Source organism: Diuraphis noxia, unplaced genomic scaffold, assembly GCF_037042655.1.
Source record: "Diuraphis noxia isolate RWA-SAM2 unplaced genomic scaffold, SU_Dnox_SAM2 contig0001, whole genome shotgun sequence".
Classification (NCBI taxonomy): domain Eukaryota; kingdom Metazoa; phylum Arthropoda; class Insecta; order Hemiptera; family Aphididae; genus Diuraphis; species Diuraphis noxia.
The window spans coordinates 6,158,260-6,175,043 of record NW_028301711.1 but is presented as its reverse complement, the minus strand read 5'-3'; the positions used below and the strand labels follow the sequence as shown (position 1 = coordinate 6,175,043).

The following is a 16,784-nucleotide window of genomic DNA, read 5'->3' as shown; positions in this document are numbered from 1 at the left end:
TTTAAAATTAAAAAGAGTAGGTCAGCATTGCGGTGTAGAAAGTTTGTCCATCGTCCCTTCGGTCCTCGGACAGGATAGTGTAGTCTTACAGTATTCGATTTGAATGCAATGATTACATTCGATAAAAAAACGATTCTGAGCGGACGAAAGAATATTTTATTTTATTTGATATTTAAAAAAGATACTACCTATATAATATGTGGAAATCGAAGCACTACTTCTGGTAGATATTTTTCTAACAGGATAAAAAGAAAACATTATTGTAATACCAAAATTAAGTAAAAATGTTGAAAAGTTTTTAAGATATATAAACAAATGAGCGATAGGTTAGTTTTGATAAAAAAAGTTAATTGCCTATAATTTAAAAATAAAAAAGTTAGACCAACTATTTAAAGGGTATTTTTTCATCATTTTTGGTATACTTTCATATGACGATGGCCAGTCACTTTCCCCCTTTTTGGGAGTGCACATTTTAAACTTGGACAGGGGACTTCTGCACCCCCCTCGTTCAGCCAATGGCCAAATTATTCATATAAACTGAACACTCATCTCCAAAAAATTATAAATTAATATATTTTAGTAACTAGAAAAAAGCGGGTAATTGGATGTCGCTCTGCTGTACATTAGGGGGTGGGGTGGACCTCTGACTAGGGTAGGTTAAATTTGAATGCAATAATAGGTATCGTTGTATACGAAAAACGATTCTGAACGGAGATGATTTGTCAATCTAGGATATATTATATTTAAATATTGTCATATATTCTATTTTGAAACAAATATTTTAGGACGCATTTTGCATAAGGCATGGTTAATCAATTTTTCCAAAAACATTGCATGTAGTTATCATAATTTATAATACCTTATATCATACATATGCATATAACATATACCTGGTTTGAGGATAAATCGTTATCGTTACGCAATTTCATAAAAATTTAAAACTCAAACGCTCAAAACATTTTTCTCTTATAACGGCACATCAAATTCCCTCTATAGCTATTTGAAGCAAAACTTATGGAAAATTTAGTGTTGAATTTTTTAACCTTAGATATAAATACAAACAATTTTATGAATTTTGAACTACAAAATAATTTGCAAATATTCATGGGTTGACGAATTTTTGTCAATATTTGAACTTCAAATGCTATTAAAAAAAAATTGTGCCTATGTATTCTTATAATTTTTTAATCACTATAAGAATAACTTATGAGAAACTTTGTATTGAATTTTCAAATATTTTGATAGGGCCAAAAAAATTTTATCGACACTTCAAAAAAAAAATTTTCAGAAAAATTGAAAATTTCAGTCGTCTATCAATATCTCAAAAAACTTCAAAATATTTTGAAAATTAAATCATGTAAAGAAAATGCCAATTTAAATAACTGGTAAAATTTTCAAGTATCAAGGACTTATACTTTTTGAATAATAACAAATATTTAAAATCGTTTGAGGATAAATCGTTATGGTTACGCTATTTCGAAAAAATTTAAAATTCAAACGCACCTCAAATTTTTCCTATAATGAAGCTTCGAGTTTTATCTATTGCTATTTGAAGGAAAACTAATGGAAAACTTAGTGCTGTATTTTTAATTCTTAGTTATAAACATAAAAAATTTTGTGATTTTTCAACTTCAAAATTACTTGCAAATATTCGCGTTTTCGACAGATTTCGTAAAAATTTGAACTATAAACGCTTATAAAAAAAAATTGTCTCTAATGATTTTTAATTTTTTTTTAGCTACAATAAGAATAACTCATGAGGAACCTTGTTTTAAATTTTCAAGTTTTTTTGGTCATCCAAAATTTTTTTACTGACCCTTCAAAAAAAAATTATCATAAAAATCGAAAATTTCAGTGGTCTATAAATAACTCAAAAAAAGTCAAAGCATTTTGAAAAGCAAACTGTATATAGATAATACTAACATAAACATTTGGTGAAAATTTCAAGTATTTAAAGTGGTTAGTTTTTGAATTGCAACCATATAAGTTGTGAGAATCCGGAGCTTTTAAGGGCTCCGTAAACCACCCACGACAAAAGGGGAACATTTTTGCCGTGACCTACGAGCCGCACCGCGTGATGACCCGAGGGCCAAGTCGGTGGAGCTCATAGGCTTTAAACACGCAACGGCAAGTGAATGCCGAAGATTTATTTAAAGGGAAAAATAATATTAAATAATAAGAATTGTATTAGGGTAATCACGTGGATATATTAAATTAGCATTATAAGTTAGAGTTGAGATTTGACATTATCAAAAATAATAATATTACCGTTTATAAGGATATAATAATTTTGGCATAACATGTGGTTAATTATGAATAATAATAATATGACAAGTCTTTCTAAAGAATATAATAAGTGGCGCATGGCAGTTACATAGTAATAATAATTTGGTGCATACTTTCCCAGCCCGCAGGGGGCCACACGCCATATCAATCATGGCGTGCCCTCGCAGGGTTACCTGGAAAGCGTGCTGGGCTTGTTAAAAGCCGAAAACGGGGGGGACATTAGATTTTGTAGGGACCCGCGTCTTGCGACGCTTCCCTGGCGCACAGGTTATACGGAACATGGATTTCGCATAACCTGTGGCCTACGTGCTGGTAAAGGGGGGACAGGGGAAATAGAAACATATTACGACATTGACGTGACTGCATGGCTGTTGTGGCTGGAGCAATTTTCGGCCGCCGCCCGGGCCCTCGTGGCTGACTTTAGCCCATCATGGTGTTTGACTGCAGGTGTCGAAATATGTTTACGGCAGTTGGCATGTACTCGGATAAGGTCGGTTGTTGTGTGGATCAACCCGGTTGCCGCGTGGTCTGTGGGTTGGTCGTCGAACAGACGAGTGATTCGCAGTTGACCAGGCAGGTGAAAAAGCCGTGAGAAAAAATATGTGGACCAGGCAGGTAGACAGTCGGTGAAAGAAGAAAAATGATTTTTTGTGAATACGGAGACCCGGCGACGGCGGAGCTTTCCGTTGTTGGTGGGGCAGGTCAGTGTCGTCGTTTCGTGGGATCTTACAATATTTCGGGGTGTACAGTATAATTGCCTGCGGGCCGCACCGGCGGACGCGACGAAAGCGCTGGAGGCGACGGGCGGCGGACAACTGCGGCACGTCGGCGACGAACACTGCATGGTGAAGGGGGGGAACGGGGAACATTAATTGCATAACACTGCGGTCATTTCTGCATTAGCGCGCGATAATCATAATAATTTATCAATAAGGTACGCTCATTAGTGGCAATATGGGTACAGGTATGTTTGTGATATAATAATATTAGTGCAAAAAATGCTGTGACGTTACAGAACCCCCCCAACAAATTGTTGAAGGTGTCTGCAAGGATGCCTGAAAACCATTTGTTGTAGAGTAAGAGAGCAGAATTTTTTGGGGATGACCACAGACTAGTAATTTGAGGGAATATAACGTTTTAATTAGGGATATAATATTATAGAGAACAAACATCTCATTACAGTATACATATTAATAATATAAGTGAAAGAATGATAATAATAGGTCGCAACCATCAATGAATAATAATAATTTAGATGATAATAGTAAGCATTACTATGATAATAATAATAAAAATTGCACCTGAGTGCCCAGGGCACGTTATATAATACAGAAACCCAGCACAGTATAATACAAATGCAAAAGAGAACACTATCAGTTTAATAATAATAAAAATCCTACACATGAGTGTATGTAACACATTATAATAATAAAAAAACCTACCAAATATAATTGCCTGACTAGTCCAGGGAGCGATGATGATACCACTAACCACTATATTCCTAACGGGGAACAATATAATAAAAAGAACACCTAACCAGGGGAAAAGGGAAATAGGGACTCTAGATCTGTCTATGCCTGAACTGGGGTCACGACAGAAATAGGTACGACCACACTATGGGGACGTAGTGTAGAAGGGGCAAGACAAAAAAAATAAAAATAAAACTATTGTGTACAGGCAAGGTATCAGTGACCTTACACTGCGTAAAATACTTTGGACAGTGTTTTGACACGCATGACAAGTCATGGTGGGACCTACCGGGGAATTAGGGGGGCTAACAAGAAAGTTCCTGCATGTTGTAGTGAAAGGGCGGTCAAGAGCGGAGTCTGGTGGCCCCTTTACTCCCAGAGGGAGTCGTCCCTCCAGATCATAGATATACACGACACAGTGAACCGCAGAGTGATCGACCCGGTCGCGCCTACACAAACACCTCCAGGGAAGCCAGCTTTTACACCAACCGCCCCGGACATGGGTAGACGCGAACCGCTGAGACCCGAAGGCTGCCGCACCTGATCGGTCCAAGGTCGTGTCCTCCCTGGTTCAGGATGTCACTACAACACCGGTTTTTTCCAATTCAACCACTGATTAACAAAATATATAATCCATAATTTAAGCCTATGAAGAATTTAATAATATTTTTACACTACCATAGTTAATTATGTTTTTAAAAATTAAAATAAATTATATACATTTCTAATAAATATGACTAAATAGTAATTAGTTTTGTTTGGCATATTCAAATTTGCATACACAATTTAATTATTATAGCTCAGTAAGTTTAAATACATTCTCTAATATTAGCTGCACTTCAATCAAAAGATTACAATATTATAATAATATAATATATTATAATACAATGGTAACCTTTAGTACGATTTTAAAAGCCAAATTGGTTATAAAATGAATCTAAATCATAATATAAAGTTTAAAATAATTTATTAAGATAATTGGACATTGATCAATGAATTAAAATAAAATTTAAATGTATAATGATTAAAGCCTAACTTCACTGATTAAAATATAACTAAACAGGGTTTTATTTTATAGAATACTAAATTTCTTGGTATGAATTTTTCGAAAAATCACTATTGGTATTAAACTGATATTTTTATTTTTTATATAATTGCTGGTTAACGATGCGGGAATTCGGATTTGTGCTAACTTTTATAAGTTGGCAAGAGCCTTTTTTTTTCGTTCTTATCAGGTTCGATGTTATCAGTTGTTATCAAAATCGGGAAAACTGTACCCGTCCCGATTAACTATTTACGCACCACACCAGCTGCAACACTGGCAGTCAGCACATCGGCATGGACCATATGTTGAGGTACACTGGATTTCAGAGAAATCGCCACGTCATCGTTTATCATCGTTTTTTACGTATTAAACTAATACGTGTTTTTTGAATAATTCCTATTTTTTAAAATTAAATTTTGGCATTATACATATATGGGCTATAGGCACGGACATTTCCACAGCCCCCCCCCCCCCCCCACTTTTGAAACTGTACATCAAAACATTACTAAAGGTTTGTAAGTTGTTTGTAAAGGTTTGTTAAAACAAAATTTTTGTTTGTAAAGAAAACCTAGACCTAACCTTACTTAGAGGCATGCGAGCTACTTGCAAATTTTAAAAATAACTTATGAATACCAAGAATTTGCAAGTCCGTTTTTAGAATTTGCAAGTAGCTCGCACTACCTCTAATAATTTTCAATGTAAGGAAATTAGCCAACCCAAGTTGTCCCAGAACTTCAAAATTGGTATCAAACGAAAGCTTATGATTAGCAAATATTTACAAGTATATTTTTAGAATTTGCAAGTAGACAATTTTGAAGTTCTGGGACAACTTGGGTGGTCTTACTTCCTTACATTGATAGTTCTTAGAGTTTGTGCGAGCTACTTGCAAATTCTAAAAACGGACTTGCAAATTCTTGGTAATCATAAGCTTTCGTTTGATACCAATTTTGAAGTTCTGGGACAACTTGGGTGGGCTATGTGAAGTTGGTCCAACTTTTAATTTTTTTTATTTCACGGTTAAAGTTTGGTCTTGCAAATTCTAAAAATAGTCTTGCAAATACTTGCAAATAACTTGTTAAATAATGACAGAGATTTCGAAACGTTAGTCCATAATTGAAAATTTTTTTTTGCGACGTTTGTATCAATTTGCAAATTGTGAAACCCAATTTGCAAATATTTGCAATTAATTTGCAAAATACTGGCACCGGTTTGAAGTCGATCGGACGAGTTGGTGGGGCTAACTTCACAATCGTGAGTTTGAATTAATTTATATTTCATACTAATTAGTATTTAGTTTTATAATATGTACATTGATATTTTTGCATGAAACACAAATATATTATTTTTATTATTTTATCCAAGACTGGAAGACGGAAGTATTGAGATATTTGCATAGCAACCTAAATACATTTGTACAAATAAATTATATAGGTACTTACCAATTTCCTTTGGTGGTGTAGACAATAGAGCAGTTTTATCATTATGGGTTGATGTTAATCGAGATGATGATGCAGTAGAATGATCCCAAAGATTATATTTACGTAATTTGGAGATGGTATTGTAGTATTTTTGGTATAAAATACCTTTGGGTATATGTTTTGAAATACTAATAAAATATGTTTTCTAAATAAAAAATCATACAATAAGTAATTAATTGATTTTTACATTGACAAATAGATATTTTTCCTTGAACATTATCTCACAGAAAAGTAATAATAATACATGTAGTGATACATATAATATCATCGATTATAAATACTAGGTACTAAGTAGTATTAATTGTATTATTAAATTGGTAATTGGATATTAAAAAAAGTTTTCACACCTTCACTTCACTCTTAAAAAAATTAACAATGTTTTCTGCTATATGTTCAATACATTTTGGTGAAGCATGAAGTTTATTCTGGATTAAATATTCAGTTATAATATTTGCTATACTTTTCCTACATTCACTTGACAACTTTTTGTTCTTCCTATAGTACTCTAAAATCATCAATCCTTTTCCTGATTTTTTTAAAATTTCTTCAATATTAAACTAAAGTATAGACAGACAAACATATTTATCAAATGAGTTTTGAAATAACTAAAATAGGTATGTAAATAGGCAACGGCCATTGGCCAATGGATATTACATGATCATTATCCTGGAGTTTTATGCTATTGGAATTAATTAATGATTCAGAATCTTCCTCAGAACTTGTAAGGCTATAATCTGATGAGCAACTTACAGATGTATTTGTTTCCTGTGGTATATATATATATATATATATATATATATTATATTATAATATGTATGTAAATTCATTATTAATTTAACATTGGAATATTTTATATTAGTGCTACCTAAGTAAATTAATTACTCACAATAATATTATACTTGGCCTGCCAATTAATCAAGTTTTGTTCAAAAATTATTCTCTGACCGTATTTATTTTTTGGACACTATTCATCCAAATGCTTACTCTTCGTGTATTTTAGGCTCTCAACAGTCATACCAAAATCTTAAAAATTATTAAGTATTGATAAATTACATATCTATATTTTCCTAAAAATTAATAGTATATAAAATATTCAACTTACCTGTAAATTCTTGATAGAAACAATCACCTTTTAGTTGAATCAATAAATTTATTAAAACGTTATTCAATAACAAGTCGTTCATTTCTGAATCCGTCGGCGCATTTTCATCAAATACAAATTCATCAGAACTATTTAATAAATTAGTGAAATTTTCCATGACACAGGTCGTAGGTAGCGATTTAATTGTAATATAATAATATTTTTATAAATTATTATATTATAAAACGAGGAACATACAACTAGACAAGACATAAAACACTGTCAAATGTCGTAACTCGTAGTCGCAAGAAAAATGATTAGGATTGGGAATAGCAAAAAAAACCCGCTGGCCGCAGTCGCACTCGTGCAGGGCTGTGATAGGCGTTATTATCTGACGGTTTATACAACACATACTATTAATAGCACATAAATTCCATTATAATTATTACATTATCATTGTTATGAAGGATATCTAACTTGAAATAATTATAGTTTTGATTTATAAATTAAACACTCACTATGTTTTAACTCTTTGCGGCATGGTGGCACACGTTATGTCTCACCAAAAAAAAAAGCATTTCTTCACGGTGGTACGAAAAATAACCCACCTTTTCTTTGATTTTTATTTTTTTCCCGATCAAATATTTCTTCAATTAATAACTTGACATTTATATTGTTGCACATTCTAAAGACCTTGATATAAAAATAAACGGACTATGGATAATTTGTACGAGTTTATTACGAATTTCTTCTCTCCTTATGTTTGTCCACGTTATCAGTTCACTATAATTATTTCTATTTTGTATTACTCAGTAAATTGTTGACCGATTTGTTTACCTTTTTTTTCATTCGACGTCAATATTAGTGAACATTATTATGATATAAAAATAAATTAATTCGTATTTTTAGAACCTGTGTAATATTGATAAATGTGACCGTCCAATAAATAACCCACCGTGCGATACCGACAACATTCATTTCTTGTTAGTATGGTAGTAAGTGAATATCATTCGTGTAGTACACTCGTGTCTCATATCGTTATTTCTTCGTTATTTTTGATTACTTACAAACTTTTTAACTATACTATATTATTTAATTATTAAGCAATTAACATGAAAATAAACGACCTTCAGATGACGATAGCCTTACTTCAATTGATGATACAGATGAAGACGAAGACTATACTCCTAAAATTAAAAATCCAAATTTTATAGTTGAAGAATCAAGTGATTCGTCGAATTGTGAGGTAGGAAGTGATGTAGAAATTTTAAATCTAGATGATAATATTACGTACATAATATTGCCAAGTCCTGTAAAACCGTCTTCAAGTATTCGGAAAACTCGAAATAAATTTGTAAATTATCAAGATAAACCTCGTAGTCACCGAAATATTTTTCCAACTACTATTTCACATGATATAACGCCTAATCAAAAACACCTATTAGCCCAACCACTTTCCGAAGAACTTAATGTTTCAATCGAAAATATAAATGTTTCTGAAAATAATACAGCGGTTGCTGATGAATTTAATTTTGTTGAACCTGTTTGTTCTACATCGACAAATTTCTTCTTGTCAACTCCTCCGTTTACTCACTTAGAAGGCCCTACTGATGAAACTGATATCATAATAGAGTGTAAGTAGTATGTGGGGCACTTGAGGACACTTTTGCTAAAAATATCAGTAAAAGATCACAAGATTGATTTTCATCAGATAATCATCAGAAAATGTAAACTTTATCAGAAACGCTCGCTTTATCAGAAATAGAACACAAAATGAAATAAATCATAAAAAGATCAGTAAAATAACTTTTTTCATAAAAAGATCAGTAAACTGTAATAAATCATAAAAAGATCAGTAAACTGTAATTAAACATAAAAAGATCAGTAAACTGTGATTAAACATAAAAAGATCAGTACACTGTAATTAAACATAAAAAGATCAGTACACTGTAATTAAACATAAAAAGATCAGTACACTGTAATTAAACATAAAAAGATCAGTAAAATAACTTTATTCATAAAAAGATCACAAAATGAAATAAAATCCTCAAATGCAAAATCTTTCAAAAGAAATTGAATATCTTATTTTAAAAAAAAAAAAAATTATAATTATAATAAACAATGGCAAACATAAATTCTATAAAACATTTAAATAAACTTCGAGAAGAAATGAGAAACTGTGTAGACAAATTTAATAAGCTACAAGAAAATGAAATGCAAAATGAAATAAGAAACTCTATATTAAATGATGAAATCTATGTGAACTTTTGTAATCACGAATACTATGAGGATAGTGGATTAATTAAATATAATCTAAATACAATTCCTATTAAAGGAAATATTGTAATTGTCGATCATGGAAACAATATTTCTGGAAATGGAAAGCCTTATGCTTCTAAAATACTAGAATCACCAACATGGTTAGAAATTTGTAAGATTGCTAATGATTTAATAATTACAACAGGTACTTTTTTTTACAAATACCTTCATGATATTTGTGTTGTTCAAGATTTAGGAAATATTAAAATATGTGTCCTTGGCATGGGAGGTACACACACTAAAACCAAAATGCTTAGAATATAACTAAATAATCGTCATTTTTAATAGAAATATTTCTATTAAAAATATCTTAATATATTATATTTAAATAAATTTTTTATAATTGTCAATAAATTCTAAACATAAATGTCCACATATAGGTGGATCATCATAGTTTTGAAACTTGTCATTATTATACCACAGATTATCATCACCTAAATAATTTAAAATTTCAGGAGGAGGAGTACTCGAAAATGAATCAAAATATATTTTATTCCATGCAACCCAATGAGAACCATTTTGAGTAGAATTATTTAAATTAAATATCCCACATTCATTTAACCAAGGTTTTTCAGGTAATTCATTTATCATGAAACAACCTCTAAAATTTTTTATATTATTTCCAAATTTTATTATATCAAAATTACTTAACGGTTCGATATTTATGTTTTTTATTTTACTCCAAAAAGTTGTATAACAACCTGGATAATTTTTAATGTTTTTTCTAAATGTTGATATATCGAAATTAATCATTTTTTCGATTTTTTTTTTTATTTGTCTTCAATCCAGAACATTTATTTTTTTCCATTTCTTTATTGTGTCGAATTATTTCCTCTTCTATTTTTTTCTTATGTTTAGTATCTTTATAACTATCATACAATGCAATTAAAGCTGGAGTAGCTACTGCTGCAGCTTCTAGAAAAGGTAAAATTAATGGTAAAAATCCACCTTTAATTTGCTTCGGTGTAATCTCCAACCTTACTCCAGAATTTTTTTTCTAGGCATTTTTTAATTTATCTATTTGATTTTGATCTAAATAATATTTATTTTCTCCTTTATATATTTTATCACTAGCAATATGAATTGTTGCATTAGAATTTTTTTTATGAGCTTCAGCCAACTTTTTTTTATGGTTTTCAGTTAATTTAAAATGCATTTTATTATACAAAATATTAAATTTTATTCAAATATTAAATTCATTTCAAATATCTTTTTGTTTTCATTACATTTGCAGTTGTCAAAGCAGCAATTTTTTCATTCAAAGAACTATCAGAAGCATAAAATCTTTCCATTGCTTATTGTTGTAAATTTTTATCAGCGATATGTCTTGTTTTAGTATCTTTATGATCTTTATAAAAATAATCATGTTCTCTTGCATATTCGTCTAACTTGTTAATCGGGGGAATATTTTCATCTAAATTTGTAAATGGTCCTAGATAATTATATCCAGGCCAATGTATCGGAGGTAATTTTGAACAATTTAAAAAATCATTAAAAAACCCTGAACCTTTTATAATATCCTTTGGTAAATGTGAAATATACGACATTAAGTATTCTACACCTTTAACGGGAATATCAATTATCTTTTCTATTTTTTTAATACAAAAATTAAGAATTTCAAGTTTTTCATCATGATAAGTGTTTTTTCCCGATCTTTCTGCAGATGATATAACATGTAGTCTGTCAATTAATTGTTTAATATTATATTCTAACTTATTTGTTGTTTCTTTTGGTAAATTTAACAAAGATTGTAGTAAATATTCAACACCTTTTTTGGGAGTATCAATCAGTGTTTCCATGTTTCGTTTAAACAAATGAACAATACCAAGTTTTTCATTATGAAAACCATAATTTCCCGCTATTTCTTCTGCTAATATAAAATATAGTCTGTCAATTATTTTTATTATATTATCGATATAAATAAATTCAATAGGATTATTTGTATATTTTATTAAACCTTCTCCTTTGGGTAAACTTTGTGATTCTTTCAGTGTTGGTGATTTATCTTTTTTTGATGTTTTTGGTTTACTTTCTTTAGTTTTTGTTGATGTTAGTTTAATTTTTTCCCAAATAGGTTTAATCATTTCATTATATTTAGCACTTCCACTTGATTTAGGTTTTCCTGTGTTAATATCATTATTTTGGTATATTGAATCATTTCAATTAATATTTTTTCATAATTTTCAAAATCTTCTTTTGTATAAAATTCTGATTTTGTAACATCTGTATGAGTTAATAATCTCCACATACCTGGGGTTAGTATATGTTTTTTTCCATTTAAAATTATATCATCAAAGTCAAATATTATAGGGTATTTTCCAGGGCTTGAAACCGCTCCCGAGAAAATGGGTTACCGGGTCCAGTAGGACCCGGAAAATTTTTCAAAACCGGTTACCGGTTTTCGGGGTTTTTAGAATTGGTGGTAATTGATTACCGGTTACCAAAATGATCTCCAAAAATGTGGTTACCGGTAATCGGTTTGGAAGCGGTTTTAATTCTACAAGATTACCGGTAACCACTCTGAAACCGGTTTTTTTTTTTTATAGTCGATTTTATTTTATTCAACATAACAAACCATTTTCGAAACTATTTATGCATGTAAATGTTGTTGTGATGTGACTATGTGAGCGTGTGATTGTAGGTAAGAAGAGGCATAAAACAAAAGAAAATACTACATAATAAATAATTACATAAGTAGTACTTATAATTTATATCTTTTTTTTTCTTTAAGATACATAAAAATAGTAAAAAATATAAAATTAATAATAACAGTTAAATACATATTAAATTTCCATACCCATCTTATTAGCTCTTATGATCATGATTTCGTTGAGCAAATCAGATGATAATGATGATCTTAGGTCACTACATATAAATTTGAGTCCAGAAAATGTACGTTCTACAGTTACCTATAACAGTTCAATAATGAATATTAATTAATATTTAATTATACAGCTAAATGCCTAGGTACTAATAATTACCTACTTAGTACCTACTTTTACATGGTGACATTAAAATGGTTTTTAATCCAGATATTTGTTTTATTTTTTCTAGTAAGATATAAAATTGAAATTAAAATTTACTAACCAATGGTATTAATTGGCTTTATTCAGTAATATTGTGTTATTTATAATTTACTTTTTTGAACAATAAGCACAAATATGATAAGTAAAAAATATAAGAGACACTTTCTATTAATTTATAAATTACTATTACAATTTAAATATTACCTGAGTACTTGGGACAGCTATTAATACTTGAGCTAATTTGAACAATTCAGGTCTCTGTAGTTTATTTTCCATCCAGAATTTTTGAACACACTGATTATGATGAAGTCTTGAAACATTATCAAACTCTTCTATCAATATACGAATTGAGCGACGCCCCACAGAAGTAGTTACTGATTCTATATTACTGCTGTTTTGGGTTTGTAAAAAAACTTCTAAATCATCCATTTCATTATCACTGTTTTCATCCCTTTGCACTAGTGTTTCAACTACATCACATTGACTTGATTGAACATTAGCTTCCACCTCTAAAATTGTATCCCAAGTTTTTACCAAATGATCTTTTGCTGTTTTTTTTTTGGTCTGCATCCAGTATACATTGAAATCGAGGATCCAAATAAGTCACTAAATGCACATAAGTTGCTTAAATTAATATAGTTAAAACTTTACATTTACATGGCCGTCCATGGGTAAACAATAGCATTTAATACATTTATTCATTTTAGATAAAGTAGTGGTCGCTAGTAATAATTTATAAGGATTACCTGCTGCAAATGTAGGATTAGCAAATAATAATATTTGTCTTTGTTCCATAGAATTCTGTAGCGCTTTAGATAAAATTGAATTCTTTTTTTTTAATTTTGCAATGACATTCCACCAAATGGCAAAAAAATCACTCAATGTTATATCTTCCTTTTGTAATTGGACAAGTCCTATTTTAGCTGGTTTCAACGTATCAGCCTAAAAAAGCATTATTTAAATATTAAAAATAATAAGAAAATAATTAAATAATAATCAATCAAAACGTAATATAATATAACTTATAAGTTTTTATTTAACCTACTCTATTTAAATATTCTATTAAGTTTTAAATTTAGCAATATTTTATTATAAAGAATAATTTGTACCATTTCTTCAATTTTATTCCAATTTGGAATGGATATTAGTAGTTCTGGCATTGTTTCTTGGAATTCAAGACAAAAATCTTTTAGCTCACATAATCTTAAAAGCATATCGTACACTGATGACCAACGAGTTTCTATGTCACGAATAGCAAATTTTTTATTCTGTCTTTTCAGAAGTGTAGCAAAAGTTGGTGTACGTAATTTTTTAACAACCTAGAATATTTCAAGTTAAAATTACCAAAAAAATAGAATATGATTAGTTAAATGGTTGGTTTACATTTAAATTAATATACTGATGAAATAAATATTAAAATAAATTTTAAACTTATTATTAATTAACATTGTTTACCGCTCTAGCGCGTGCTAAGACATTTTGAACACTTGTAGTTTTTAAAGCTTGTTCTATTGCTAAATTCAAACTGTGAGCTGCACATCTAATTTTAGATGTAGTCGGTAAAGAATTTACAGCATTTTCTATATCATTTTCGAATTGTGTTAAATTATTGTCTGTATTTTCTATCTGTAAATTTAACCCTGTATCTGTATCACTTTCTTCTAAAACAAAAAAAGACAAAAAGGAATTAATCATTTTAAAAATTGATAATTAATAAATAAAAAATTTAAAAGTAAATTATAAATTCAAAATTGTTAGGTACCTATTTCTTTTTCAGTACTTATATTTAAGAGATCTGTAATTTTCAGCATGTTCGGAGCGTTATCACTTGTTATTGAAAACAATTGTTTCTTTTTCAGTTTATATTTACTCATGACTTCAAGAATCTTATAAAAATTTAAAATTAACAATAATTAAAAACAATATTTATGCAAACATTAGATACACTATTGCCTATAATTTAAAAATATGATTTATCATAATATACATATTTTATAATATTTAATATTATGTACCTAGGTATCTTAAAATTGGTTTATAGTAAAATATTAAAACTGAAATTTACTATGATAATTGATGGCTTACAGTGTATTTTAAGTAGGCAGCATTATGACATTCAGTAAGTTCAAATATAGAAAGAGTTTTGATTTGTAAATCCATTGTATTTTCAAGCATGTATTGAACATTTATTCCCAAAAACGATTTATTATGCCGTGTAACACCATCTACTTTTAGTGATACCAGTTTATTATTCATATCTTGAGTGATGGTTGAAATAATATTTGAAGCAGTATCGGAAATATGTTTTTTTATATTATGTTCGTTAATACAATTGGCTAATAATAAATAAATAAAATAAAGTTTGAAATTATTATTGTTTATTGTATAATAATTGATTCCTACCTTGAGATCCGAGACCAACTAATATTGGATCTATAATGTTTCTAAAACCAGAGTCTTTCATCATGGTTAAAGGCCGTCCATTCATGGTCACTAACTCTACACAGGCTGTTAGCAATATTTTTTCAGACATATTTATTGTAATGCACTGTTTTTTCATAAAATTTGTCATCAACATTTGTTTTCCACTGCAGTTTCCAGATTTCCTCTGGAAAATTGTAAATAAAATAAAATCATAAAAATGAATTGGACAAAAACGCAAGTATAAATAAATAATCCCTCTATTATAGAAAAGTGAGCGAAGTGAGCAAGGGGCCGATTAAATAATAATAATATTATAATATTATATAATATAGTTAATACTTAATAGTTATATTAGTTAAGTTTTAAAATAATTTAATATTTTAATATTTAAATTTTAAATTTGATAGTTTATACTTTATACTATAAATCTTTTTAAAATTCTAATATAGCTAGGTACTTACTTTTTCTGCCGAGTTTTGAATACTGGTATCCAATGTATTATTATTAGATTTAGCATTTTGGAGTTCAACGTATTGAGTTTTATGATATGCGAAAATGTGTTTTTCGAGATTCGATCCATGTTTTCCTTTAAGGCTCGCTGTGCAGTTTTCAACATCACATTTGGCAATATTTGTTAATTTGTCATATTTAAAAAACATTTCTAAGACAGGATTTTTCATCTTGAAAGCGCACAATTTACTAATAAAGGTAAGTTTTAAATAAACAGTCACACTTGCCAAGAATAAACTTACTGTTAACTGATAAATATTAAGTAGGAACTGGGAGTCACGATTTAAACAAGATTAAAATCTATTTTATCATAGATAGTGTGGCGTACTGGCGAACCTCCACAATATTGTGACAATTTTGTTATTAAAATTACTATTATCAGTATTATCAGTTATTACTTATTAGTTATTAGTGTTATTACATTGCAATGGAATAGTTGACGGGCGAATACGCACAGTAATAGTAAATTAGTAATTTACCCAGTTTAATGCGTTATTATTACGAAGTAAGAATAAATATGTCAACAGTCGATGATTATTAACTCATAAGTTATAACATACATAATATAATATAGCTGGTAGTATATCGTACATAAGTTATAATTAAATATAATTTATAAATGTATAATATTACATATATGTATCAGCCTGCATTTCGATGATGATTCTACCAGCGGTCTCAGCCAAGAACAATGTGTATACTGAGAATCTACCCGCATTGTTTGTGCGCCGATACTATTTCGCGTTCGTACACGCAATGGTTATTTTTGTTTTGGTGTTTTTACATTTTTATATTTACTTCGTGGTTATATTTAAAAAAAAATTATTTTAACGTTAATTGATTTTGACTTTTGAGATTTACGGTTTTGATTAATTAACCGGTTCTAAAAATATACGGTTACCGTTATAGATTTCCCTCTTTATCGAATAACGTGATAACCGGTAATTGATAACCACTTCTCAAAATTGAAACACGAGAACCGGGAAGCGGATACCAGTCCAAAAAGTAGTCATAGTAACCGGTTACCGGGAAAAATCGGTTACCGGTTTCAAGCCCTGGTATTTTCCGATCATGAATTCATCAGTTTTACTTATATGATATATTCCAAATGGATTAACACCTTTAGCTTCATTTGGTAAAGTTGGT

The 16,784-nt window shown here is 29.6% G+C and overlaps 1 pseudogene; it reads right to left on the bottom strand.

The window, feature by feature from the left end:
• Window positions 1–12,461: 12,461 nt before the first annotated feature.
• On the bottom strand, window positions 12,462–15,985 carry LOC149059346 (uncharacterized; annotated as a pseudogene).
• Between the last annotated feature and the right edge of the window lie 799 nt (window positions 15,986–16,784).